The sequence below is a fragment of the Cervus elaphus genome, chromosome 18, assembly GCF_910594005.1.
Source record: "Cervus elaphus chromosome 18, mCerEla1.1, whole genome shotgun sequence".
NCBI classification, from domain to species: domain Eukaryota; kingdom Metazoa; phylum Chordata; class Mammalia; order Artiodactyla; family Cervidae; genus Cervus; species Cervus elaphus.
The window spans coordinates 24,334,209-24,361,639 of record NC_057832.1 but is presented as its reverse complement, the minus strand read 5'-3'; the positions used below and the strand labels follow the sequence as shown (position 1 = coordinate 24,361,639).

The window sequence follows — 27,431 nt, the reverse complement described above, 5'->3', positions numbered from 1 at the left end:
GGAATTGAAAATCCAATAAGCATCCACTGAAAAATGAACACAGATATCCAGAGAAGTACAATATAGAGGTGGTTAGGATTTGAGAAATTGGCCCAATTCTTTCTTTAATCATGGTGTAATGCACTGTCCCTCGGTCAGTATGTTTACTCGCGTTGCCTTGGTGTTCTCGTTAATAAAGTTGACGATCCCAGTGCCTTTCTCTTGCTGGCATTTGAGGGGCACTGTGCGGAGAAGGCAATGGCACCCCACTCCAGTACTCTTGCCTGGAAAATCCCATGGATGGAGGAGCCTGGTAGGCTGCAGTCCATGGGGTTTCGAAGAGTCAGACATGACTGAGCGACTTCACTTTCACTTTTCAGTTTTATGCATTGGAGAAGGAAATGGCAACCCACTCCAGTGTTCTTGCCTGGAGAATCCCAGGGACGGGGTCGCACAGAGTCGGACACGACTGAAGTGACTTAGCAGTAGCAGTAGCAGTGGGAACAAGAGAGCAGCCCTCTGACCGGGGAGACAGGCTGGGAGAACTTTAGCAGCTGCTCAAACTGTTGACTGTGCTCACGGATGGGAACAGGGTGCACGTATGGAGTAAAACACAGCAATAGACGAGAAGTGAGGAAGAACATAAAGGGGGACTGTGCAAAGACAGGAACCGGTCCTTGTCATACACTTGCAATAGGAAGGTATCTGTTGGAAAAGGATGAGGTGAGGAAGGATCCTAAAGTAGAGAAAATAAAGGGAAGAATGAATGTCTCCAACGTTTGCTGAAATTAATTATCCTGAGATTTCAGGAGGAAGAAAGGGAAGGCGGTTCTGAAGCCTGTGAAGTTTCGAAAACAAAGCAAAATGCAAACAGAAAGTTTAAAAAATAAAATCATGTTTTTCTTGGAGGAGAGGCTGGGCATTAACAGACCGTTTGATGACAGCAGGATTTGAATTAAGGGGTTTACTTTCAATCTCTAAGAGGAAAGTTTTATATGACATAGATGCAAAAGACATTAGTGGGTGTTTGGGCCACGATACTGGGTTTCAGTTGCAAAGGGGAAAAGAATGATCAGCAGATCTCGGATAAATACCAACTAACTGTGCAATATTTTGAGATTTGTATTAGCCCTAATCAAGAAAAAAAAAAATAAGGGACTTAGTGAATTTGACTCCGTGGGAAGTCTTGAGAATTATAAAGCTAGATTCCCCCCATGGACTAATTTGATATTAAAAATTAATAAATAGAAAGAGAGTCTGGGGACATTAAGATCCATTGCCACCATTTCAAATCATGATCCCCACCATTAGAAAAAAAGAGCTTGGGACTTGGAATGCAGGAAGGAGAGGGGAAAGAAGTGACTGATGGGTGGGTGAGTAAGAAGGGATGGAAATGAATGCTGCAAACCAAATAACTACACAAACTGAGAAAATTAAGTGAACCACAGGGTTTGAAAGATAAGTAGGTAATGAGGAATATGAGATAATAAGACATTTAAAAATAGGAAATTACTATGGAAAGTGAGGATGAATGATGAATTACACGGGAGAAGATTAAGGGACACAGGAAGGCAAAGAAGAGAGGAGGTAGTTGGGATGGAAACAAAACGTGATTAATAGCTGGAAAGGGCAGGCATGAACCCCAACCTTTGGAGAAAATGCCTAACCTAGAAATAAAGGAGGAAAAGAAGAAAAGAGTTCAGGATTAATGTGAAATCATGCGGACAATAGAGGAAGCAGGAAGTGTCATTAGTCCTCAGGAAAGAATGCATTTCTAGAGAAATGTATTAGTTTGGGTTCTCCATTCATCTATGAGTAGAATTGTCTTCATCTACCTTTTACAAAATGCTGAATTACAAAATGAGTGCTATTAAAGGAAAGAAAAGCCAAGCACTGTTAGGGGAGTTTGAAGAAAAGATTGCATCTAGAACAACTGCACTGGAGACTCAGTGAGCCAAGCTATTCACAGTCTTTTATATAAAATTTTGAAATTCAGCCTCTTAATGAAAAAAAAAAAAAAAAAAAAAACCTGGAGAGAATTTATTCAAATAGAAATGTGGGCCATGATGGCAGGGTGGGGCCGGGGGGGAGAGGTGTTAACTGTTTTAAGTATTTTAGAATATATTCTTCTACAACATTTTTTTCCTCATGAAGTGAGTGAGATGAAGTTAAAAAGCTTCTGGATATTGCTTGAAACACATTGGATGAGAGGGTTTAGAGCAATGTAAAGTATTCCCAGTAGTAGAAATAGCATTAATTTTTCAAGAAGATTAATATCTGGATTAGGTTTAAATGCCTGTGATTATCGTTCCGCTTGTTCATGTTTGTAGAGTGGGTTCCTTTCAGCCAGACAGTACCAGACCCCCTTCGGAGGGAAGCTGATAAAGCAATTTAGGTGGAAAGGCCTAATGAGATAATGATGCGAAGGCCAGTTAACACCTAATAAGAACATAACCACCAGGGATGATATTGCTGCTTATTAATTATAATGATGATGTGGAGGAAGGAGGCAAGGTGGCACTCATTTAGCAGAGAGCACTCCGGAGTAAAGCTGTTTTCTCAAAGGGCGAGTTGCAGGCAGTGAAGAGTTGGAAGTAGGGCAACATGTAGCCGAGTTTGAAATTTATGGCCGTTGGGTTGCACTGGCGACCACAGAATGGGCGGCCGGGCAGGAGGTAACAGATGCCTTCCTGATGGGGACCAGAGCTGGAATGGAGACTGCTGCGGTTGCCCGGCCGGGCCGTGCTCAGAGGCAGAGGCTTCAGGCGGAGTTCTGGGGGCTGCCCGCTCGCCTGAGATTCCACAGTGGTCATTCGTGGGCAGACGGGCCGGTGTCCAAAACTGGACTGGGTGTGCTTCCAGTTCTGGGACCTTCCCCTCCCCTCCCCTCCGTCCTGGGGAGTCAGACTCGCAGCGCAGCTCTTCAGCCTGTGTTGGTGTCCTGGCCTGTTGAGGGCGCCCAGAAGGTCCTTCAGGCCTGTCTTTAGAGGCACAGACTTGATCTGTTGCCTTCATCTGCTGACTTGAATGTAAGGTTTCTCGGTGTTAGTCACTGGCCCTGCTCCGCTTTCTGAACTCCCAGTGGGTGTGGTTCACCCGGGGCAGGGAAATTGTATCAGTGTGTGTTTGCAGATGCAGGGCTGTCTGTCTTAGTCAAAGAGCAGGAGTCCAGGATGTTAGGAAGAAGCAGCCACGAGAGAAAAACATGAAGATTTTGGAAATTTTGTGAGTCCTCAAGGGAGACATAGAAACTTAAAGTTCAGGACCGGTCTGGGGGAGCAGATTCCGGGCCTTAAGGAAACACTGGAAACTCGCCTCCTCATTCACAATCTCTCCCCTCACAGAGCAGGTCTCTGTCTGGCCCCTAGAGTTCAGGGTGTCATTCACCCCTCTCAGTCTTGGATGCCACCTCTGCAATAATAAGATGTAGTTCTCCACACCTTCCTCTGCTATTAGTTTTATTGCCTGGATAAGGGCCATCTCACAGGATTTTTCTTGTTCTATGTGATGATGTCACTGATCCTGCCATTGAAAGGAAATAGCATTCTCATCATTAACTTTTTAAAGCAAGTATTTTTTATATTTATTAAATGTGTGATTCGAGAGGCAGGAAGTGAGGAGTACTGGATGGGAAGACAGAAGATGTGGCTCTACTTCTGACTCTTCTATTACATATCTCTGTTGTTCAGTGGCTAAGTTGTGTCCAATTCTGCGACCCCATGGACGGTAGCCTGTCAGGCTTCCCTGTCTTTCAACATCTCTGTAATCTTGAATAAATCACTTGCCTTTTTGAGACTCCAGTTTCCCCATCCACAAGTTGAGAGTTTGGTGAGGGTCACCTTTATAGTTTTAAAGTTATTTCTAGCCTTAAAACTCTACATTTAAGTATATATATGTATAAGGATCCTACCTCTATTAAACCTTTATAAGAGAAGGACAAATAAAACCTTAAATCCATGGTTCAGAGTGGACAATGAAGTTTGGAGTTACCAATGAACCACTGGCAGAACTATGTACTGAGCAGTAACTAGCTACCTGGCAGGCACATACCAACCTTTAAAGGCAGGTGTTTTACAGGTGAGGATGTAAAGGCTTCAAAAGGTGGAATAGACTGTTCAAAATCCTATAGTTAGTGAAGGGGTGGGGTCAACATTCAACTCAACTCTTCCTGAAACAGAAGTCCTTGACCTTAATGACCGTGTGTGCGTCTAATACTTACGTCCCATACCTGCTGGAACCAGCCACTGAAGTTTTCTTCAGTTACAGAGGTTCTTAACTGGTGACGGAAGGAAGGAGCAGTGGAGGGAGTGGCTTGAAAAATCTCCCCAGTCGATTCCGGCACACACATTTCTCTGCCTCTAACCCCACTCTGAAACATCACCGGTCAGAATCACAGTAACATGATGACAGAAACAGTACCTTATTGGGAGACTTCCCGCCCTGGGCCAGCTCTCATTTCCACTTCTCTCAGCATGGCTTGTGGGTAGGCAGAGGCACCAGACACAGTTATTTCTCTTGTCTTCCAGATGGGAAACTGAAGCAAAGAGAATTGAACTTCACAGACCTATTGGTCACAGAACAGTGTGAGGACTCCTACTTTGAGACTCCCACCACCACAGAACATTGTCTTTCTAGACAATTCAATTAATAGTGTATTGTATATACGGGAAAAATGCCACTTTCCTCCCCTGCAGTTTCCTAGTAGATGTGCCATTTCAGTGACATTAATTTATTCAGAATATCTGTAAAGCCAGCCTCTCTGAATAGTATCAACTGTAATAGCCATTGACAAATATCAAATGGAGGAAAATGATTTCTTAACCAGGCATTTTTATGAACAAAGATGACTTTCTAGAACTTCACTGACTCCTCTCAGAAAAATGCTTCATCAGGGTTGTTAAGAGGATTTAGGCATCCAAAACAAATAGATGCTCTTCATTTTCATATCTTTGAACATACTAAAAAGATTAATTCCTTTTTGAAAATAAAAATATTAGCACCTAGAATTTCAAATTGCTTTTCCAGAATTTATTTTAATGCCACATAGACAAGGCCCCAGACTTAGTTTTAATCTACAATTCTTTATAGTGTAAAATGCCTTCTTTTGGCCTTTCTATATTTTGGTTTTTCTCTTTTCTTTTGATGAATAAATTCTAAATTTTACTCATTATGGTTGATTTCACTCCATTGCAAAAAGGTAGAAATATCAGTTATAAGATTTGATTAAGTAAGGATAGAATACAATGTTGCCATTTAGAAGAATGAGGCAGCTGTAAGTGGAACGATCTCCAAGACATATAGTTAAAATTTAAAAGGCAAGATATACAATGAGATATATGGTGATTTACCATTTATATAAATACAACATATAAACATATGTTTATATACAATACCCAGCTGTGGAAGAAAATTTAAAGATCTAGTAATAGCGGTTGCCTCTGGGAGAAACGGACTGCTGGGAGATTGGAGGGAGATTCTATATATACCCTGTTGTCCCTTTTATATAATGTATCATGTTCCTGTATCAAGTTCCTATTTGTTTTATAAAGACAGAGGTAGAAGCCTTTTTATTGAGATGGAAAAACACAAAAGACATATTGTTAGGTGTAAAAAGCAAGTTGCAGAATAGCATGGAGGGTATGTGGTTCTATTTTTGTAAATTAATTACACATACATACATGTATGTGTACAACTACACCCATACACAGCTCTAAGGATGTGCATCAAATTGCTAACAGTGGTTCCCCCGAAAGAGTAGAATATGAGAAGAGTGTGTGTGCATGCTTTCATTTTTTCTGTCCTATGTATTTCTATATTGTCTGATTTTTTTTTTACACAGAGCACATACTAATTCACAATAATATATAAACTTATAAACCCAACCAAAGGATTGCACTTGACTTCTACACACCTACAATCAAAATTTCCCAGAGCAGCCCTTCCAGTCAGCCATTTTTTGGTTTTTATATCCCACAGATTGGCTTCAGATCTCTTCCTTGACCTCTTCTCTGAAGTTTAGTGAACTTTCTGTTCCTTTCTCTTGGCTCTCCTACATTCCCCCTTTTGAGCAGGGCCCAGGTAAGATCATGACCAAGAAACGATAGTAATACTAGTGGTAGTTACTCAATTTGCCCTTTAAATCAATCCAGAATGATGCAGCTAAAATCCCCCTCATTCTACTTTAGAGACTTCAAACTTGGGTTAAATCTAACCACCTATTTCAAGAAAATTTCTATGCTTTCTAGGTCAGTCCTATCAGCATACAGATATGCTATAGCTCTAGTTTCAAACAAATATTTGTTTTATTTTGTTTGCTTGGTTTTAGTGGTGAAAACTCCATTCAACCTCTAAACTCCACATCTTCTCCAAATACTGTCCCCATTTCTCTATACTTCTTTACATGAATTTTCCTTGAAAAATTTGCCTTTCCTTTTGTAAAGATACTTTCTCTCCTCACTTGCATTCCCCCCCACCCCAAGTCATTCTTTTTGAAAAAAAATTATTTATTTTAATTGGAGGCTAATCACTTTACAATATTGTGGTGGTTTTTGCCACATGTTGACATGCATCAGCCACAGGTGTCCATGTTTCCCCGTGTCCCAAAAGTCCCTCCCACCTCCCTCCTCACCCCATCCCTCTGGGTTGTCCCAGAGCCTGGCTTTGAGTGCCCTGTTTCATGCATCAAACTTGGACTGGTCATCTATTTCACATATGATAATATTCATTTTTCAATGCTATTCTCTCAAATCATCCCACCCTCACCTTCTCCCACAGAGTCCAAAACTCTGTTCTTTATATCTGTGTCTCTTTTGCTGTCTCACATATAGGGTTGTTGTTACCATCTTTCTAAATTCCATATATATACGTTAATATACTGTACTGGTGTTTTTCTTTCTTTCTTACTTCACTCTGTAACAGGCTCCAGTTTCATCCACCTCATTAGAACTGACTCAAATATGTTCTTTTTAATAGCTGAGTAATTCTCCATTGTGTATATCTACCACAGTTTTCTTATCCATTGGTCTGCCGATGGACATCTAGGTTGCTTCCATGCCCTAGCTGTTGTAAACAGTGCTATGATGAACATTGGGGTACACCTGTTTCTTTCTATTCTGGTTTCCTCAGTGTGTATGCCCAGCAGTGGGATTGCTGGGTCATATGGCAGTTCTATTTCCAGTTTTTTAAGGAATCTCCACACTGTTCTCCATAGTGGCTGCACTAATTTGCATTCCCACCAACAGTGTAAGAGCGTTCCCTTTTCTCCACATCCTCTCCAGCATTTATTGCTTGTAGACTTTTTGATGGCAGCCATTCTGACTGGTGTGAGATGTGACTTTGATTTGTGGTTTTGATTTGAATTTCTCTGATAATGAGTGATGTTGAGCATCTTTCCATGTGTTTGTTAGCCATCTACATATCTTCTTTGGAGAAATGTCTGTTTAGTTCTTTGGCCCATTTTTTGATTGGGTCATTGATTTTTCTGGTACTGAGCTACATGAGCTGCTTGTATATTTTTGAGATTAATTCTTTGTCAGTTTGTCATGCTTCATTTGCTATGATTTTCTCGCAATCTGAGGGCTGTCTTTTCACCTTGCTTATAGTTTCCTTTGTTGTGCAAAAGCTTTTAAGTTTAATTAGGTCCCATTTGTTTATTTTTGCTTTTATTTCCTACTCTGGGAGGTGGGTCATAGAAGATCCTGCTGTGATTTATGTCAGAGAGTGTTCTGCCTGTTTTCCTCTAGGAGTTTTATAGTTTCTGGTCTTACATTTAGATCTTTAATCCATTTTGAGTTTATTTTTGTGTATGGTGTTAGAAAGTGTCCTAGTTTCATTCTTTTCCACGTGGTTGACCAGTTTTCCCAGCACCACTTGTTAAAGAGATTGTCTTTTCTCCATTGTATTTTTTTGCCTCCTTTGTCAAAGATAAGGTGTCCAGAGGTGTGTGGATTTATCTCCAGGCTTTCTATTTTGTTCCACTGGTCTGTATTTCTTTCTTTGTGCCAGTACCATACTGTCTTGATGACTGTAGCTTTGTAGTATAGTCTGAAGTCAGGCAGGTTGATTCCTCCAGTTCCATTCTTCTTTCTCAAGATTGTTTTGCCTATTCGAGGTTTTTTGTGTTTCCATACAAATTGTGAAATTATTTGCTCTAGTTCTGTGAAAAATACTTTTGGTAGCTTGATAGGGATTGCATTAAATCTATAGATTGCTTTGGGCAGTATATTCGTTTTCACCCAGTCATTCTTAAAACTGCTCCTCTCAGGCCTTCAGCCTTAACATTCTCCCTCAATTATCTAGTAAATGTCCCAACATTTACTTCCCAAATCTAATGGTCAATTTTTAATCCTCGTTTTCTCTAACTCTCAACTAACTGGTTACAGTTGGTCACTTTTTCCTTTTTGAAACACTTTTTTCTCTTGGCCTTCTGGACACCTTTCTTCTATGTCACAATCTGCTGCTTCTTCATTTCTTCTTTATCCTCTTCATCTTGAAGTATCAGTACTGCTCAAGGCTCAGTTCTTGTGTCAACCTGCCTTCTCCATTTAAACTCTTCTCTTGGTGGTCTCATCTAGCCTCTTGACTTTGAATATCATTTCCATGCTAATGTCTTTCAAGTTTTATGTCCAAACCCCAACCTGGCCCTAACCTACAGACTCCTTGTCTTCAAAGCCTATAATGCTTTCTGAGTTCACCCTATCTATGTCCCTGAACTCATCCTCTATCACCCTCTTCCTTGTTCTCAGGCCACATTGACCTCCTTGCTGCTTTTTGAACATGCTGGGAATGCCCCTATCTCAGGACATTTGCGCGTGCTGTAGCATCTGTCTGCAAAGCTCTTTTCTCAGATATCCACGTGGCTCAGTTCCCTCCTTTTGTTCTGCACAAATGTCACCTTATCAGAGTGCCTTCCTTCAACCCTTATAAAACGGTACTTGCCTGTCTCACTGTGCCTTTTTACCCCTTTACTCTTTTTCTGAGCAGTTACTATAATCTGAAGCACTATGTATCCATTTGACTCAGGCTCAGTTGCTCAGCCCTGTCTGACTCCTTGTGACCCCAGGGACTGTAGCCCTCCAGGATCCTCTGTCCATGTGATTCTCCAGGCAAGAAAACTGGAGTGGGTTGCCATTTTCTTCTCCAGGGGATCTTCCTGACCCCAGAATTGAACCCACATCTCCTATTTGACTATTATTTGCATATTATATATATGCCCTGGCATATAAGCTCCTCGAGAACAGGAACTTTATTTTGTTCACCACAGTATCCTCAACATTAAGAAAAGTGATTATTATATAGAAAAGTACTCAAAAAATATTTCTTGAATGTTGAATAAAGAATGTTGAAAGAGTCACTATAGTTTCCTTTAGCATATTCTAATTACATGAAATTTGTCTTAAGACAATTTACTTCTCCATCTCAACTTTCTCATTTTGTTTTCTTTTTTAAAAATTTGTTTAAACTTTTATTTTGAAATAATTATAGACACAAACTGTGCAAACATAGTACAGGGAAGTGTCATGTATCCTTTGCTCAGCTTCCCTCTGAAGTTACATCAGATATAACTATCATTTAAAAATAATTATTATTAATTCCTTCATGTCTTTTCCTCAAGTTTTACCTGTTTTCTTCTATGAGCATTTCTACACAGGCTTCCAGAACTCTTCATCTCTTACTTCTTGCCAAGTCATTGATGAACTTTCTTCAACACCAACATCAAATCTGTTCTCCAGGATAACTGTCCTAATCATGGGAGGGATAGAATACTTCAATTAAGTGGAAAAAAATAGGTTTTATTTTATTTTTCATACCAAAACAAACTGTTTCATCTCTTAAGCTTGCAGGATCTATAGAGAGATACTGTCTCTTCTGTAAGTTCTGAATAGCAACCAACCTGTTTGCTGTTATTTCCAGGAGCACGCAAAATAATTGTTGACTCCAGTGTGTATTTTTATTTCTTTTATGTAACTACTGAGAAAGAGTTGAATAAAAATAAATATATGATTTTCTACATATTCATATTTCTTTAAAAATTATTCTGCTGAGTACATGTCTTTCATTTGTTCAACAAATATTTACTGTGTACCTACTATGTGCCAAGACTCCATGCTACAATGGTTTTTATCCCCCAAGATGATCTGGAATAAACATTACCTTTAAGACACTACAAATCCAAAAGGATAAACTGAAAACTCCTATTTTCCAGGTAAGTGGGTTACTCCCCATGGAATGGGCATTCATATTCAGGAGACAAGCACATTATTATGTTCTAATAACTGGTTTTCAGGGTTAAAAAAAATTGATGTCCCTTTCAATATATCTAAAATATGTAAACTAACCTACCATTTGACAAGATAAGATTCACTGATTTAATGATTAGTACAAGGAGGATATGTACTGGGATATCACCACCCTGTATAGTTAAAATGAGCATGTATTAAACACCATAAAAAAGCTGTCTTCATATTAAATACTAATGAGAAACCTGCTCCATGTCAGTGTTATGCTATAATCAATCTCTTTTCTAGTATTAGTAGGGTGATCATTTGCCCTGTTTGCCTGAAATATTTTAATTTACACCTGTTGTTCCAGCATAATTGCTAACTGTACCTCCTTTCACTCTCTAAAAATATCTTAGCTTGGATGATAAATTATACAGTCAAACTAAGCATTAGGGTCTCTGGGATAAACGATCAAGGCGTCATTCCTATTTATTGGCACTACCTTGTCACAAGCTGTAAAAACAGTTTTCCTCTTGATTGTTTCTTCCTGAGTTGTCACAAAGACCTTCACATAAAATCACCCTGTCCCATTAAAGCAGTTATCGAAACCCCCTTCAGTAATGACCACTTGTTTTTTCGTTTTCCTCCTCGGATTCCAAAGATGAAATAAAGACATTGCTTTTGCTGGGTCAGCATCATGATTGTTCAGAGGCACAGCCTTGTACAGGGAAAATTTTGTCTGACTATCTAATCCACAGGAATCTTTTAGAATTTTTTTCCTGAGTAACATTATCTGGTTGAAAGAGTCTGTGACTGACCGCTAATGTTTGCCCAAAGAACGGAAAACCCAACATACTTAATTTCAGTGGAACATATACATTTCTGGACCAAGATATTTAATGTCTCTAGAGTATGACCAGGGAATGAGAAATGGAAAGGTAAATTTGGGTGGCCTCCTTAGATATAATCTCTGTTAAAACTATTTAATCTTTGTGGTTCAAAAAGAAACATATCCTTGAGTTAATGAATGGAAGGACATTTCTGAGATTAAATATCTTTATAACTATTTTCTTGGCTGATTCTAGTAGCAGCACCACCACTGATTCATTATTTAGTTTTGGAAAATTGATCACTTTGTTTTCATTTGAGGTTGTGTCCTCCTAGCACCAAAGTACTCAATCAATTCAACGTTTGTTTGTTTTTTTAAGAAACATGGGATCATGAAGATAAAACAACTAGTGAGGGGCTAAATTGTTTTTACCTAATTTTTGCTTGTTTCTTAACCCATCTGTAAATTATGGATAATTCTGTTGGCTTTTGTCTTCCTGATACAATTTCTATGAGAGTAAATTACATATTTAGTAAAACATTAGGAACATTTGGAAAAACAGAGGCTGGATGAATTTATCATTCTTATTTGTAGTTTGCCTGAATAATTGAATAAGACGAAGTGGCTAAAGTGTGTTTTTCACTTTTTTTTTTCTTCTCTACTTATAATGAAAGTACATCTTTAAAAAATATTATTACTGACATAGCTTTATTGGAAGATACTGAAAGGTCAATGACACTCTCCCGTTGTTGTTTTAAATCCAGAAGGTATCAGGAAAATCAGGCTCCTAAATTTTTTCTTAACCCAAGGGGCTGTGTTGAATAGCTAAAGAAATAGTTTCCTGATAATTATCTCTTTTCCCATTTCAGGCATGAACTCTACCTCCTTCACCCTACCTCATCTGTACCTCTAGAAAACACATAATAAAACCTGCAGTGACCCCTTTCCTATGGGTCAAGATAGCTCCTTTCCCAGGAGTTCCAGGGCCTGTTTATGAAACATGGCCTGGGCAATTTCCCAGAGTCCCACAGTCCTGAATGGATAGGGAAGTTTTGTGATTTGGAAGTAGTGGCATCGAACGTTTGGAGGTCTGATGATAGTCCAGGCTTCTGAGCCAACTGGGAAGCACCACCCCACCCCCCCAACACAGACACGTGTGTGTGTATATACATATACATATATATATATATTTTTTTTTTAGAAACAATGACCTATTCTGGACTATGGGACAGGAACTACCCAGAAAGTACTGTATCTTCTTTTGACAAGGTTATGCTGAATAGCCTGTTCATATCTCTACAGTTCTCAAGGGATTTACTTGCTGTGTTTTAGCCAACAATATGACAAAGATATGTTGATTTTCCAATGTGAGAGCTTGGGTGTCAAAACTGAGAAATCTGAGATAAAATCATTTGGTTGAAGAGCTCTAGGTTCCTTGAATATCTTGTTCCTCCGAAAAACCTTGGAGACTGCTGTAATAACTGTAAGTTTTGCAAATGAGAAACTGGGGCAGAGGGGCAGAGTGGGGGTGGGGTGTTTGTTTACAGTAGAGGGGTGACATTTTTTCACAATATATTTCGCTGGAAGGTCTGCACTCCAGCAGAAGAACCAGCCTTAGGAAATGCTGGTAAGTGGTTCTTGGACAACATTTACTGATTTTGGAATGGCCCTTCGTCTTGCCTGCTTCCCCTGCCTAGAGGTATAATTTTGTAATCTGGTTACCCAAGGTCCCCTCACTGTGGCCCTCACTGGAACTGATATGGCCTGGACCTTTTCCGTTTCTCATGTTGACCAAATTTTCTGTCAGATTCTGCCCGCATTGTGCCCCATCACATTGCATGTTTATTTCTGCTTTCAAAAGGGTAGGACGTTATCTGGTAATCCAATTAGAATGGCAATAGAAAGGGTAAAAGCAGTTAACACATCACTCCTCTTACTATGGATGATTAGCATTGACTTGAAGATGGTGATTTTTAGTGGTGACGTTTCAGAAGCTATGTTGCAGATTGATGGGAGTAATATTTTAGGGACTTAGACACATTTTTTTAGCACCCTTAAAATCACGCACAAAGACAAGTACCTAGTCTGAGTAAGGAAGGCCCCGTCCTCAAGCCTAGGAGAGTCCAGAGTACCTGTTGTGCATAGCCAGGTCTCATCACCGCTGAAGGAGGAGGTGCTGGCAGGGAGCAACACAACAGGAGAGCGGGCCTAACTGCCCTGTCGGCAGGTAGACCGAGGACTGGACACCCCTTTCTCCTGGGGGTGGGGGTGGCACTGAGGGAAAGTGCTCCGTACCCCCCCCACACGCACATGCACCCTTCCCCGGGCGCTCCAGGCCTCACCCTTGTGGTACCTACAGGCCGATTCCTAAAAGATCAGGAAGACAAATGATTCAGAAGTGCCCGCAGCTGGTTCCTACTCAGAATATGTACTCTCACAGTCGCTCCTGTTTTCTTTTAAGTGCTTATGTGCCTCTGATCAAATCTTTCCTCTGCTCTCTGTCCCTTTGAAAGCAGCAGCAATGCTTTACTTCTGAGTACATGAGGACTTAAGCCAAATAACTTTAAAAAATGCCCACAGCAGTTTTGATTTGACACTATTTATGTTACATTTTGGCTCTCCTAATCCAAGATTTTCTCACTATCTTCGTAGCTTAGCCGGGACGCATTCGCTGAGTTATTGACTGGGCAGGGCTCTGATTTAAGCACTTATGAAAATTTCCCATGTGACTTAGAGTAATTTTCAGTGAGAATCAAGAGCACCATTGTTGGTTGCTAATAACTGCATGGTTTCTGTCTGTAAACACATGTCTTTCACATGCGTAAATGCACATAGGGCATAGGATTTCCAGCACTGGCACACACACATACACCATGAATCTCTAGTCTTCATTTACTAATTTTCTCTCATTTGAGGTAACTTCCCCACTGCTTCTATGACTATTGAATAATAACAACTACCAAAAAAAAAAAAAGCTTAGGGAAAACAACCTACAGTCATAATTTATCACTTTTAAGAAAGAATGGCATTAACTAGACACACACAACTAAACAGGGAAACAGATGAGGTAAATACATTACAGAACTACAGTAAACAGCATCAGCTTCATCAGCAAAAGAGTAAATAAGTAGTTTTATTATTCCTCTAACTGGTGATAAAACATGAAGAAAAGCTATTCAAAATGTTTTGGTTTTTTTCCAAATGCAATGCATATCTGTGTGTGTAAGCCTACAGCCTTCCTTTCATTAAAACCACAATATCGACAATGTCAAGTGATGACTACAGTGGTGCATAAACCTGCAGTGATGCTGCATTCACAGAGTCTTCAATAACCCTGGGCAGGGGAAAGTATATATGAGAAGAAAACAAAAAATTGAAAGAATTGTAGATTAGGTTCAAGGCTATTCCCTGTAGGGAGGAAGCTATTGGTTATCGGGATTGCACAACATTAAAAAAAAAAATTCCCATATCATGTAAGTCATTAAATAATAATGGAAGATGATTTTTGAGTACTGCATCTGAGACTTAGAATTTTTCTGTGCTGTGCTATGCTTAGTCGCTTAGTCGTGTCTGACTCTTTGCGACCCCATGGACTATAGCCCGCCAGGCTCCTTTGTCCATGTGGATTCTCCAGGCAAGAATACTTGAGTGGGTTGCCATGGCCTCCTCCAGGGGATCTTCCCAACCGAGGGATTGAACCCAGGTTTCCGGCACTGCGGGCAGATTCTTCACTGTCTGAGCCACCAGGGAAGCCCAAGAATACTGGAGTGAGTTCTCCAGGGGATCTTCCTGACCCAGGAATCGAACCAGCATCTCCTGCATTGCAGGTGGACTCTTTACCAGCTGAGCTACCAGGGAAGCCCATAGTTTTGCTATAGGTGAAATTATTATCATTCCCATCTTACAGATATGTTTTAGAAATGTACATGTAAATACCAACACTTAGCTTGTGTGAATTTGAAGTCACCCCAGATCTACATGACTCGGGAGTGGTTTTAGGATTCAGCGTAATACTTTTTCCCTTGAAGTTACTATTGATGGGGTCTATCCACTTCTTGATGTTTCTATGCATGTGCACATGTGTAAAACACATTTTAGGTTCTGTCACCAGTTTTCTCCCTTTTCTATTACCTTCATATTTATAATGGACAAATTTCACTTTGAAGTCTCTTGCCTTGGAATCTCTTTCCAGTATAATTTCATGGTAGTTCACATTTGCCAGAAAGTCACCTTTAGAACTTTCAAAGGGATGTTAACTTTTTAAAACACAAACACACAAAAAGTCTTACACTCATCATGAGAGAAAGGTTATGTCTCCCAGTGCCATCTTCCTGGTTACTGCATACACCCTGAAGGCTAATGTCATTTCAGCCAAGACCCCACCCCATTCCTTTTCTGTCTTTCTTGTGGCTTGGGGCCTTTACAGCTTTCACATCAGTTTGCCTGGCTTTGAGATCAGGCTCTCTGACACTATACCTCTGTGTTGCTTGGAGAGGCAACTTAAAATATACAATCTCCAGACGGGAATGATTAAGCAAAATTAAAAACAGACAGGGGGCAGAAAAGGCGGGAGGTGTCAAATGTTCCTTCCACCCCACTATCAGTTTGATGTGGTGGCCTTGTTCCTACCTAGTCCCCCTCATGCCATCCACTCCCCAAAGTTAAAATGCCTGAAATGTTAACAGAATACACATGGATAGCGATATGGATATCCTTCCTGTGTCTCGTAACCCAACACATGGAGTTTTAATTGTGGCTTATTTCGACTTAATTTTGCTTCACCCTTAGGATGAAACAGACTTGTTTCAATAGCCCTCAAGAGGTATTGTAAAATGTATAAGTACTTAAAGAATCTGCCTAGCCACCTCAAAAGAATACTAGTGGATACTGAGCACTTGCTTTTGGAGTGAGCTTCCTTCCTCTTTTCAAACACAGACATGGTCATACTGATGCATCGATATCAGAGTTGTTGAATGTATAACAAACACTCTTATTTATTATTAAAATTCTTGGATAAGCAAAAACTCTGCTTTGGTTAGAAACAAATCCAATAGAAAACAGGCAAAAGAGATATGGACTGAGAAGCAATATCATGTAATGTAGCCTTTCCTCAGTCCCTGCCAGAGGTGAGATAAGGTAAAAGGCAGCTCAACAGTGCTGGGAGGTTTTATTACAAATGCAGAATTCCCCAGTTATCCCAGATCTTGGAATCAACCTGGTTCTACATCAACCATTCAGTCATTGTTTGGCCCAAGGGAAAGACTCACATGGTGATGGGATGGCTATCACTGAATGCAGAGCTATCTTGCTCCAATATTTTCAGATCTTATGCTCATTTAAAAATCCACACCAGACAAAAGGCTACTACAGGTTTTAGGCTGTATCTAATCTCTAGCATGACTCTTGAATAGTGTTCAGAAGTGTTAAAGTGTTAAAGCTGTGTTAGACTGTGACCAACTTTCCAAGTGGTTTCAGGCACAATTTTTGAGTTTTAGTGGGGATGAAAGCCCTTGTACCTTGCTCTAGTTTCTTGTTAGTGCCTTGCATGACTCTCTGCAAGATATGACCCATGGAATTCTGCAGCACAAAAACGATAAGATGTTTGCTATCTTTCATTTTCTGCAAATAGTCTGTATTTACAATACTACTCCAGTGGTTTCTGACTACCGCTTAGGGCAATTTTGCTTAGCCTAGCGGAATGTCCTGGAAACTACTGGCAATGATTTAGCCTCCAAAATTGGAACGCATTAGTAGAGACAGAAAGCCTATGAACAAATAGTGGGCATGTGCCAGAGTAAATATGTGTGGTTCATGAGCTGCGGTTAGAAATGTCTCTCTTTCAGTATGCAGGGCAAAGCTGTTGCCAGCATTTGCCATAAAGTCATCACACAAAGCAGTTTTTCCTCTTGGTAAGACAGACTCAATGACAGAGGGCTTCTAGTTTCACAATCGACTGTTGGGGCTGCAGTCATAGGCCATGCAAAGGAGACCTGAACGGAAGGGTCCTTTCCCCAGCTAGACTTTCTCACTCTGCCTACTGCCAAGCTTCTGTGAGAAAGAATGAAATCCAGAAGGGAGTGAGGAGGAGGTTGGAAGGGTGGGAAGAGGAAAGACTCTGTAACACTCAAAGCTCCTCCTAGGATCTCACAACAAACCACAGAGTCAGTTTGCTTCCTCTCTTTTCCAAACCCAAAGTTGGCCCTTACTGTATGACTCCTTCGAAGCACTTGGTAAGGCTATCATTCCTGGGTGAAGCATTGGAGACACCTTCCTCTGCAGAGTTCTTCAGAGAGGCTCAGAGGCTGAAGGAGACAGACAGATATGGTTTCCACGTTAGGCATTTCCTTTAGAACTTAACTCCTTGACCACACATTACAGGAGGATTTAGTACATTTGGATTGGAACAACATGACTTCTGGTACAGTGTGCATGCATGCCCTCCGAGCTTGGTGTCTGATTTCATGCAGTTTTTTTTTTTTTTTCCTGTATAGACCACGCAGTCTAAGCAATAACTGAAATCCAAGAAGAAACCTGTTTTTTTTTTTTTTAACCAAAGAATCCATTAATCAATACTCCGTAAGACATTTATTATGGGAATATTGTTGTAGGGGCATGTTTAGTTCACCTTTTAAAAAGGAACATAATGAGTTATGTCATTTTACAAAGCCTTGTCATCATACCATAAAAGAGTAAAATATAGATAAATATTTTAGAATCACCTCGGACAGGACAACTTTAGAAACGAAGAAATAAATATGAAATATCATTTCTGCATAAGTTATTAAATTTCCTGATTTATTCCATAACTATGAATTGCGCAGTTAATTTCAACCAATATTCATTGGGTAACCACTATGTGCCAGGCATTACACTAGGTATCAAGAACGTAGAGATGAAGGTCTCAGAGGCTTATTTGCTGAACAAACCTACATAGCCGACAACACTTTGTCATATCGAATATATATTTGATTAAAGAAAGTTATGCTTTGTTTTCCTTTCATCTGAAGATCTCCAAACCCTTTCCTCAAAGTCTCATAACCAAGGACTCTGAGGTTCTAATTGGAGACTTAACTAGACTCCATATCATTGAATAAGTCCAGTCCCCAGTCCCAAGAATCAATAGGCTTTTGCCATAAGTGAAGTTGGTGGTAGAATAAACAACAGGTAGTGGGATTATATGGGCTCTGGAGTGGATGAATCTGGGGTATCTTAAATCCATGCCTCTCAATTTCTCCTTCTGCAAAGTGGGATAAGAATATCTATCTCAAGGTTTCAGGAGGATCAAATAAGTACATGAAATAGGTGGAACATGGTAGCCATTCAATGAACTAACGTGAGCTGGCCTGAGTACTAAGTGAATGGTGCACCAAGTGGAACTACCAGGCTCTAACCAGGATTTGCTTAAATAAAACTGGACATTGTAGCCTTGCTTTGTTTTTCAGACTCCCAACTTATTTCCCCTAAATTTCACTCCAACAAAAGGCCAGCACATTTCCCTTCCAGTGTCCCAGTTCCCTTAATGCTTAGACTTGTGTTCTTTTATGCTGGCTCCTGAAGATGCTATAGTAGTTTTGTCGGCCAAACTTTTGCAAGGAGCACTGCAATCATATGGCTTCTTCACCTGTTTTTCCCCTGCCAGTCACAAAAGAACAGGATGACATGTATTCAGAATGCGCAGACAAAAAAATAACAACCAATTACTGTTAGGACAAAAAGATTTCATGGGGTATATGTCATTTCTATCCAAGGTTCTGAAAAATGCTGCTACATTGTCATGGCTGTATTTGCTGCTATGGCACCACCCTCCCGAGCTAGGGATGAAAGCCTAGTTGAAGAATGGAGAGATGTATTCCACACAATGGACATTCAATTCTCTTCAACACAGCGTAACTTTTGATCATTCTCAATTTAGTGATATATATAATATATATATATATTTCCTTACCAGTAGAAACACTGTTTCCTTGTCCCACCAACTGTATTCTGAGAATTTCATTTTGTATTCAGATCAGTTCAGTTCAGTTGTTCAGTTGTGTCTGACTCTTTGTGACCCCATGGACTGCAGCACGCCAGGCTTCCCTGTCCATCACCAATTCCCGGAGCTTGCTCAAATTCATGTCCATCGAGTCGGTGATGCCATCCAACCATCATCCTCTGTTGTCCACTTTTCCTCCTGCCTTCAATCTTTCCCAGCATCAGGGTCTTTTCCAATGAGTCAGTTCTTTGCATCAGATGGCCAAAGTATTGGAGTTTCAGCTTCAGCATCAGTCCTCCCAATGAACATTCAGGACTGATTTCCTTTAGGATAGACTGATTGGATCTCCTTGCAGTCCAAGAGAGTCTCAAGAGTCTTCTCCAGCACCACAGTTCAAAAGCATCAATTCTTCGGCACTCAGCTTTCTTTGTAATCCAACTTTCACATTCATACATGACTACTGGAAAAACCATAGCTTTTCTTCCAAGGAGCAAGCGTCTTTTAATTTCATAGCTGAAGTCACCACCTGTAGTGATTTTCAAGCCCCGCAAAATAAAGTCTGTCACTGTTTCCATTGTTTCCCCAGCTATTTGCCATGAAGTGATGGGACCAGATGCCATGATCTTAGTTTTCTGAATGTTGAGTTTTAAGCCAGCTTTTTCACTCTCCCTTTGACTTTCATCAAGAGACTCTAGCTCTTCTTCACTTTCTGCCATTAGGGTGGTGTCATCTGCATATCTGAGGTTATTGATATTTCTCCTGGCCATCTTGATTCCAGCTTATGCTTCATCCAACCTGGCATTTCACATGATATACTCTGTATATAAGTTAAATAATCAGGGTGACAATATACAAGCTTGACATACTCCTTATAGTAACAAAGAATTACAGTGTCTGATAAATGATGGCAGAGTCAAAACCTGGCCATCATCATTTCGTTAATCTCAGCCATATTGTATGAGCACATTAAAAATTGATTTGATGAATTTTTAATTTCCTTTAAAATCCCCTAAAGGTATAGGGGAGAAAAAAAGATGGTGTGGAACCTGGTGACAGCAAAGCACCAGATTAAATTATTAGAACAGGTTTAAATAACAGGATTTGGTTGGCCAAACTGGAGTGAGCAAATAAAACTGCTTTGGTAAAGGAGAATTCTCTCTCTCTCAGACACACACACACAGAGGTCTGTACACTACGTTTCTTTACCTGTATTTGTTTCCCCTATCTCGCTTATCCTTGCCTGACCCTGCAAACTTCCAGTATTTAGATTATCTTTACTTTCTATTTATTTTGGTAAAGAAACTCTTAGGCCATTTCAGAGGCATAAGAGAAACACAATTGAGAAATGGTGTAAATCAAATGGATCCACCTTCCTGATTTGCGATGTGGTCAGGGTATCTGGACACTGTCAGGGCATTGTAACCTACATCCCAAAGTGACTTTGTTACATGAAAGGAGTTTAGGTTTTTTTTTTTTTCCTCTTTGTAACCTTGTGAAATTTCCACATTAAAAAGCAATCACATCTTTCAAACTAGAAAAGATTGTGTTTGGCACTACGGCCTCTGGTGTAATGGATTGAGCTTGTTTTCACTAAAACGAAGTCAGCTTTCAAAACAATCATCTGTAACAACATTCTATTCCCCAAATTGTATAATCCTATTAACAGCGTTTCATTTTTTTTTTTCCTTTTTTTCTCCATTGTCACTGGACTGACAAGACTGGTCAAGTATCAACGTGGAGAAAAGAACAGAAAGCTTTGGAGGATCTGGCCAATGCAAGCAGAATGACCCAGCTTCTGCCTTGCTAGATCTTAATGGGCCCTTAAATATTATCATCTGTGTTTCACCTCCAACTAATGTGCTTCACGGGTAACACGGTTATCCAGTCACTCAGCAATTCAAGCCATTCAACACATAGTCCAGGTAGGACAACCAAAGGACAGTGAGTTGCCACAGTTATCCCAGTGAATAAGACCTTTATCAAAATTACATAAAAGTGCCAATGTGCTGAATGAAAATGTATCCCAAGTGGCTGCTGGGAGAATCTTTGCCAGAAGTGTAAATTATGTGGCAATGTCTAAAAGAGCACGTTATAATTTCAGATTTCTCAGGAAAGTGTATTTTTCTTTGAGGCTAAACAGGAGAAAAAAAATATCTTATAATACCCAACTAGATTTGTTTTCTTCTGCCAGCAGGAAGAAAGAGCTCCTAGAAAATGTTTAGGGAGTTCCCAGCCAAAACATACTGTTCAGCTTGGTCTTGGCTTCTTCCAAACAGTATGAGACACTATTTGCATTTAGGTTTATCAGTCAGGAAACTGACAGTCTGTGAGTGCAATGTTCTTATTAAAACAGCCCATCCGAAGCAGCTGGAATCTGTGGTCTATTTAGAATTTTCCATAGTAAATGACAGGTCAAAAATATTAACCTAACCCAGGTCCTGTCCTGGACAGACTGCTTCATCTGGGGCTGAAATTCGCAGACTATACATCTCATGTTCCTGAATCCTCCTTCTAGCCAGTCCTTGGCAAAAGCCTTTTTTTTAATTTTATTTTTTAAAGCCACTCTCTCCTAGCACAATATTTACATTGTAGGTTTAAGAGTAACTCAGTTCTTCAGTCAATGCAAACTCGATGTTGGTCTGATCTTGTCCTTTGGAAGGCTTTCCCTGGGATAGGAGCTCATGTGAGACTCCTTGGTCTTCAGTTTCTCTTACTCTATTGCAGAATTGTTAATCCTGACTCTAGAACCCAGTCCTGGGTGTCTCTGTCCCTTATAAATGTAATAAACTTGGCCAAGATATTTAGCTTTATTAAGTCTCAGTTTCTCCAGCAATTGAACATTTATAATAACATTACCTGGCTAAAAAGATTATTGTGATGATCAAATAATAACAAGAGATTAGCAGTTATCCCTCTACCCCTTAGAAGAATTGTGAGATCATTCAACATAAAATCAATTCCTCTATGAGTGAACAACAGCAAATAGTAGAAATAAATGATTTTTTAATTTCAAATCTGAAAGCACTTCACTCAAGCTTTTATTATAATAAAGGGTAATTAGATGAAATAGAGGGTTCTAGGTGTTCACCATTTGCTTCCCATGAATCCCCTAGAGATATTGAGGTTTCCTTACATTACAGATTAAACAGTATTTAAGAGTTGATTGATTTCCTAGACCACAAGAAAAGCAGCAGTTTTCTATGAAAAGTTACTTTTGGGTTTGAACTAGTTTTAGATAAACTGGCAAGGATCATAGAGCTTGAATGAATGATAATTGGCTTTTGTAAGGCTTCCTGCTGTTTAAAATTTTATGGTTATTATTTCAAACCAGTGAAAACAGAAGTTACATTAAAGAAAGAAGGATATTTTTCTTTATCAAGAAGTTTAGTAGTTATGCTGAAATGGATGAATACTTTTCCCCACTTTGTGTATAAGGCATCTAGTCTTAGGGCAAGAGGCCATGTAGCTTATAGAGATTTCAATTTAAAAAGTTAAGTACTGTCTTTCTATGAGAGAAATTTATGTATATAATTTTATCAGAATTTTGAATAATTATACTTAAAGGAATGGTCATTCTGTAGTCATTTGTGAAATTTAATCTCAATTTCATTCTTTCTCAATGGCTAAAATACTTGCTTTTTTTTATACTGTCTAGATCTAAAACATTCTATATTTAGTTGGAGATATTAGAAAACAAATGTTCATATAGATTTAAAAATGGTTATTTATACGTAAACCAGCTCAGTTGAGTTCAGTTCAGTCACTCAGTCGTGTCCAACTCTTTGCGACCCTATGAATCGCAGCACGCCAGGCCTCCCTGTCCATCACCAACTTCCGGAGTTTACTCAAACTCATGTCCATCGAGTCGGTGATGCCATCCAGCCTTCTCATCCTCTGTCGTCCCCTTCTCCTCCTGCCCCTAATCCCTCCCAGCATCAGGGTCTTTTCCAATGAGTCAATTCTTTGCATGAGGTGGCCAAAGTATTGGAGTTTCAGCTTCAGCATCAGTCCTTCCAATGGACACCCAGGACTGATCTCCTTTAGGATGGACTGGTTGGCTCTCCTTGCAGACCAAAGGACTCTCAAGAGTCTTCTCCAACACTGTAGTTCAAAAGCATCAATTTTTTGGCACTCAGCTTTCTTCACAGTCCAACTCTCACATCCATACATGACCACTGGAAAAACCATAGCCTTGACTAGATGGACCTTTGTTGGCAATGTAATGTCTCTGCTTTTTAATATGCTATCTAGGTTGGTCATAACTTTCCAGCTCAGATTTTGACAAATAATTTCTTATGGCAAATTGGGGCATTTAGGGGCCATATTAATGGTATATTTCTTCAGGACCAATTGGGCTAGGAATGAAGTTTAATTCAAACTAGTTGTTGAAATATCTGAAAATATCAGATTGGCTATTTATTGTTTATTTAATAATATTGTTTATTGTAAACATAATTACTAATGCTTACTGGGACAATTTTACATACCATAAAATCCTCACATTGTAAATGTACAATAATATTTTAAAAGTAGGTTTATAGATTTGCATAACCATCACTACCATCCAATTTTCAGATGGATTGACCAATTGATCCTGAATTTTAGTTTGTTTAGACAGAGCGTAAATGATGAACAACCCAAATGGAAGGGCCCATGTACAAGTTCACCATTCTTGGGTTGTATTACTAACCTTAGTTGCACAGTGATGAAATCATTGGTATGCAGGCCTGTGAACTTTCCAGAGGTGAAGATATGGCATGAGAAAATACTTTAACAGATTTCCTTAAAATGTCAAACTCTGGGGATGGATCTCTTTCTATAGACGGTAGATCCAGGACCAATGGCAGCCTCAGTGTTTGAGGCACAAAGGTCCAGCACCAGACTCGCTCTCCTGATCCCTCAGGTTCCCTATCTTTGGGTGACCTTTCTTCAGTGTGACTACACCCAGTACTAGAAGTGGCTTTGGTGAATGTAAAGTAGGTAAAGCCTTCCCACCACTCTGGGGTACTGACTTAGCATTCCTGAACTGTGGTTAAAAGGACGTTTCTACAGCAAGCAAAAGTGGCACTGACCTGAGAAGGTGGACACGGGTCATTTTGGAGTCACAGTGCAGTGGGTGAAGTGTCAGTACACCTGCTTCTCTGCAGTTGCTTCTCTCAAGGACTTATCCTGGAGCTTCCACTGTCATCTCAGCCAGGATCTTCACGGAACAAGGGACAGTTTGTAAATATTGGACAGAACTCATAGTTGTACAATGCTGCTCCCTGACGACAATCAGTTTGCTCCCAAGCAACCAGATGTTGACCAGTTCACTGCAGTCACTGAAGCTGGCCTCCTTCACTGTGATGACCGCAGCATGCAACGGGACAGATCATCTGACCCTCTCCTTCAGGCTGCCTAAACAGTTGCTTGTAAAGTAAAAATGCAGTCCATCAGTTCACTGCTTTGATACATGATGTTTCCCCCCCTCCCTCCCAGCCCACAAGGCCAAACTCATCTGAATGACTTTTCTTACAAAATTGGCAGCCATTTTGGTGACTTGTAGAGGAAGCCTCCCCTTAGAGAACGGAATGGTAACCAACTGCAGTATTTTCATCTGATGAACTCCATGGAGAGAGGAGCCTGCTGGGCTACAGTCCATGGGGTCCCAAAGAGTCAGACACGAATGAGTGACTAACACATACACACACACACACACACACGCAGAAGGGAGCCTCAGTGAAAAATAGTGGGCAGCACTCACCAGCCTCATGAACTCAATGATTTAAACCTTATGCTGCAGTAGTCCTGGGTGAAGCACAGCTGCAGGCAGGCGAGGTATTCTCACAACACAACGCCTGACAGGATTCTCTAAACAAAGTAAAAAAGGCTGTCATCAAAGACTCACCTCTCTGGGTCTCCTTTCAGAGGGGTGTGTTAGAAAAGGAGATGGGCTCGCAGTCTGCTGAAAAGAGGTACAGACACACAGTTAAACATTAAATCCTTTGGTTCCCTTTCAGAACACTAAACCCTGACTCCTACAGACAAAAGACAGAACCTATGAGTTTACAAAGTTAATTTAGCTCCAAGTGAGAGTAAGCGAGGACATTACCCCATTAACCTTGGACAGACAACTGGGCTTATATCATGGTCTGGAATCTTGCCCTTAAAATCCACAATTGCTGTGTACTACATGATCTCTTGCCTGCTAACAATTACTCCCATGTGGTAGAATGACTTTTCCCCCTGCTCATAATAATATGCCAATTTCCCTGGGGCACAGGTGTCATCCAAAGAAGGCCTTATCTTCTACAGGAATTTTATTTTTCAGAAGTTGGCCAGGCCAGATGGCTGCCACTTACTTTAGTGCTTCTAAATTCTCACTAACACTTTCTGGCCCAGTGTGAATATGTAAAAGAAAAACAGGAGGGGACATTGGGATTTTAATACTTTGGTAGAGTGATGGATCAAAGGCCAGAAGTCATGTAAATAAGACTTTTCCCTTCTAAGAACTGACATGAATTTTGGCCAATTCAAGATGGTAGCCTCTTCACTGGAGCATCATAAATTTCCAGATCACAAGAGAGGGCCATATGATGGCTGGCCAGGTTGAAATAGAACAATGGGCAGTTGAGGTGAACTCATCAACCTTAAAGCCTCAAATTAAATTTGCAGCATAGATGGCAAAATATACAACATTTCACCTTAGCTCCTATCCCATAGTACTCTATGATCCAATGAAGGAGCCTGGGATGCATTTAGACATTGTGCATAACTGAATTGGATATATTGCTGTGCCCTATGGTCACATATTTATACAGTGGTCTTCTCTATCAGGCTTTGGCTCTGTGAGGACAGACTGTATCTTAGGCATTTTTGGATTCCCAGCTTTAAGTTCAGGGGCACAGTAAATATTATGAATCGTAATAGTGTAAAGAAACTATAGGCATGAAGGGATACATCCTGAATGACTTGGTGCTAAACTTAGCTGGAGTTCTAAGCTTGGGAAATTTCCTAAATTCAGATCATCATCAGGTGACAAATAATTCATCTTCCAATTTTGGCTGACTTCCACCTAAATTTAAGCTACCGTGTGTTTGCCTTCTGTTGTGAAACCTGGATCAAACAAAATGTAAGATCACCTTTAACAGCTATTACTATAAAATCAGTTAGAAACATGCTCAAAATATACTTGTAATCTTAAAAATCAGTGCAAAAGGCTATAGACACCATTAGCGGTACTGTTGCCTGTAACAGCCACAGAAGCTCCATTAAGTTGCCACTAACTTTGACAGAAAGAATACAGAGGTTTTGTTGTTCTACTTTTTGATACCCCATGGCTTGCAGCAATGCCAGGCTCCTCTGTTCTCCACTATCTCCCAGAGTTTGCTCAAATTGATGTCCATTGAGTCGGTGATGCTATCTGACCATCTCATCCTCTGCTGCCCCCTTCTCATTTTGCTTACAGTCTTTCCCAGCATCAGGGTCTTTTCCAGTGAGTCAGCTCTTCGCATCAGGCTGCTGAAGTAAGGAAGTAACGGAGCTTCAACTTCAGCATAAATCTTTACAATGAATATTCAGGGTTGGAAGATTTACATATGTTTAGGTAATACCAAACCTAAAGGTTCACACTTCTATGGAAGAGATTATTATCACATAGTTACTGCCTCTTAGTTATTAAGGCAACTCAAGAAGAGTAAAGCTAATTTTACCTGTTTAACGTACAAGATAATGCTGCTCATACTCATTTGTGTACATAATGGGGTGGCTTGGGATTTTCGGGTTATAGATAAGTTTAACTTTCGCATAATTTGATTTCTACTTGATTTGTGTTAAACAGGTACCTTAAAACATGATTGTGTATATTCCATACTTAATTAACTATACTTTTTACTTCAGGGAGCTCAGAGTGATATGTCAGGTATCAGTTCATTCATTCTCACATTTCAATAAAATGGCAATATTCTGATGCTAATTACAGCTTTTAGGGATTGAAGGCAAAGATCAGAATAGAGAAAGAAAATGTAAAAGAAAGAGTATTTAAATTCCTGTGCTCTCTCTCTCTAGCAATAGTCATATGCCAAATATTTATAATTTGTGCTGTTAGGATAATGCTAGTTGTTATAACAAGGTGGTGCTAAAATGAGTAAAGGCTCACACACAATGGAAGTTTGTTTCTTGCTTACAAAATGTCCTGAATTCGTTTAGGCAATTGGGGAGTGTGGAGGAGGGGATGTTTCTCATCATTCAGGGACTCAGGCGTTTGGAGTTTTTGCAATCTTCAGCATTTAGTTTCCAAGGTCATTGTAGCGGTTTCTCTGTCTGGTGGCTGGAGGAGAATAGTGTCATGATGCATGTATGGGAGGTTTTATGAGTGGGCCTAGAAGTGGCACATATCACTTCTCATATCAGTCCCCCTCCTGTCCCCTGCCATTAGCTAGAACTCGGA

General features: G+C 40.0%; 1 long non-coding RNA gene across 1 annotated transcript; it reads right to left on the bottom strand.

Moving 5' to 3' along the window:
• Positions 1 to 9,558: 9,558 nt before the first annotated feature.
• Positions 9,559 to 24,394, bottom strand: LOC122673806. The gene is made up of 3 exons (XR_006334834.1): positions 24,076 to 24,394; positions 17,235 to 17,330; positions 9,559 to 9,720 (listed from the first exon to the last, which is right to left on the bottom strand). It is a non-coding gene; the product is annotated as an uncharacterized LOC122673806 (long non-coding RNA).
• Between the last annotated feature and the right edge of the window lie 3,037 nt (positions 24,395 to 27,431).